This window comes from Coregonus lavaretus (genome assembly GCF_964263955.1).
Source record: "Coregonus lavaretus genome assembly, chromosome: 20".
In the NCBI taxonomy this organism is placed as follows: domain Eukaryota; kingdom Metazoa; phylum Chordata; class Actinopteri; order Salmoniformes; family Salmonidae; genus Coregonus; species Coregonus lavaretus.
In genome coordinates this window covers 47,502,432-47,505,243 of record NC_140007.1, presented here as the reverse complement: position 1 = coordinate 47,505,243, position 2,812 = coordinate 47,502,432, and positions in this window count along the sequence as shown.

The window sequence follows — 2,812 nt, the reverse complement described above, 5'->3', positions numbered from 1 at the left end:
AGAACGTTTTTAGCATGTTTTGGTGTAAAAGTTAGGAGAACAATCCCGTAATTTCAAACAAAACTTACAGTTCATTCAAAAAGTTCCATAGTTGTCTAAAACCTGTAGGATACATGGCCTACTGAGTTTATGTCCATCGTAATATGAAACCTGTAGTTTACATGGGCTATAGTGTTTAGGTCTGAAACCTGTAGGCTACATGGACTATAGTGTTTAGGTCTGAAACCTGTAGGCTACATGGACTATAGTGTTTAGGAATGAAACCTGTAGGCTACATGGACTATAGTGTTTAGGTCTGAAACCTGTAGGCTACATGGACTATACTGTTAGGTCTGAAACCTGTAGACTACATGGACTATAGTGTTTAGGTCTGAAACCTGTAGGCTACATGGACTATAGTGTTTAGGTCTGAAACCTGTAGGCTACATGGACTATAGTGTTTAGTTCTGAAACCTGTAGGCTACATGGACTATAGTGTTTAGGTCCATAGCAGTCTGAAACCTGTAGGATACATGGAATATAGTGTTTAGGTCTGAAACCTGTAGGCTACATGGAATATAGTGTTTAGGTCTGAAACCTGTAGGCTACACGGAATATAGTGTTGATGTCCATAGCAGTCTGAAACCTGTAGGTTACATGGAATATAGTGTTTAGTTCTGAAACCTGTAGGCTAAATGGAATATAGTGTTTAGGTCTGAAACCTGTAGGCTACACGGAATATAGTGTTGATGTCCATAGCAGTCTGAAACCTGTAGGTTACATGGACTATAGTGTTTAGGTCTGAAACCTGTAGGCTACATGGACTATAGTGTTTAAGTCCATAGCAGTCTGAAACCTGTAGGCTACATGGACTATAGTGTTTAGGTCTGAAACCTGTAGGCTACATGGACTATAGTGTTTAGGTCTGAAACCTGTAGGCTACATGGACTATAGTGTTTAGGTATGAAACCTGTAGGCTACATGGACTATAGTGTTTAGTTCTGAAACGTGTAGACTACATGGACTATAGTGTTTAGGTCTGAAACCTGGTTGCTAAATGGACTATAGTGTTGAGGTCCATAGCAGTCTGAAACCTGTAGGCTACATGGACTATAGTGTTTAGGTCCATAGCAGTCTGAAACCTGTAGGCTACATGGACTATAGTGTTTAGGTCTGAAACCTGTAGGCTACATGGACTATAGTGTTTAGGTCTGAAACCTGTAGGCTACATGGACTATAGTGTTTAGGTCTGAAACCTGTAGGCTACATGGACTATAGTGTTTAGTTCTGAAACTTGTAGGCTACATGGACTTTTGTGTTTAGGTCCATAGCAGTCTGAAACCTGTAGGCTACATGGACTATAGTGTTTAGTTCTGAAACCTGTAGGCTACATGGACTATAGTGTTTAGGTCTGAAACCTGTAGGCTACATGGACTATAGTGTTTAGGTCTGAAACCTGTAGACTACATGGACTATATTGTTTAGGTCCATAGCAGTCTGAAACCTGTAGGCTACATGGACTATAGTGTTTAGGTCTGAAACCTGTAGGCTACATGGACTATAGTGTTTAGGTCTGAAACCTGTAGGCTACATGGACTATAGTGTTTAGGTCCATAGCAGTTTGAAACCTGTAGGCTACATGGACTATAATGTTTAGGTCTGAAACCTGTAGGCTACATGGACTATAGTGTTTAGGTCTGAAACCTGTAGGCTACATGGACTATAGTGTTTAGGTCTGAAACCTGTAGGCTACATGGACTATAGTGTTTAGGTCTGAAACCTGTAGACTACATGGACTATATTGTTTAGGTCCATAGCAGTCTGAAACCTGTAGGCTACATGGACTATAGTGTTTAGGTCTGAAACCTGTAGGCTACATGGACTATAGTGTTTAGGTCTGAAACCTGTAGGCTACATGGACTATAGTGTTTAGGTCCATAGCAGTTTGAAACCTGTAGGCTACATGGACTATAATGTTTAGGTCTGAAACCTGTAGGCTACATGGACTATAGTGCTTAGGTCTGAAACCTGTCGGCTACATGGACTATAGTGTTTAGGTCTGAAACCTGTAGGCTACATGGACTATAGTGTTTAGGTCTGAAACCTGTAGGCTACATGGACTATAGTGTTTAGGTCTGAAACCTGTAGGCTACATGGACTATAGTGTTTAGGTCTGAAACCTGTAGGCTACATGGAATATAATGTTTATGTCTGAAACTTGTAGGCTAAATGGACTATAATGTTAGGTCTGAAACCTGTAGGCTACATGGACTATAGTGTTTAGGTCCATAGCAGTCTGAAACCTGTAGGCTACATGGACTATAATGTTTAGGTCTGAAACCTGTAGGCAACATGGACTATAATGTTTATGTCTGAAACATGTAGGCTACATGGAATATAGTTTTTAGGTATGAAACCTGTAGGCTACATGGACTATAGTGTTTATTTCTGAAACATGTAGGCTACATGGAATATAGTGTTTAGGTCTGAAACCTGTAGGCTACATGGACTATAGTGTTTAGGTCTGAAACCTGTAGGCTACATGGACTATAGTGTTTAGGTCTGAAACCTGTAGGCTACATGGACTATAGTGTTTAGGTCCATAGCAGTCTGAAACCTGTAGGCTACATGGACTATAGTATTTAGGTCTGAAACCTGTAGGCTACATAGACTATAGTGATTAGGTCTGAAACCTGTAGGCTACATGGACTATAGTGTTTAGGTCCATAGCAGTCTGAAACCTGTAGGCTACATGAACTATAGTGTTTAGGTCTGAAACCTGTAGGCTACATGGACTATAGTGTTTTGGTCCATAGCAGTCTGAAACCTGTAG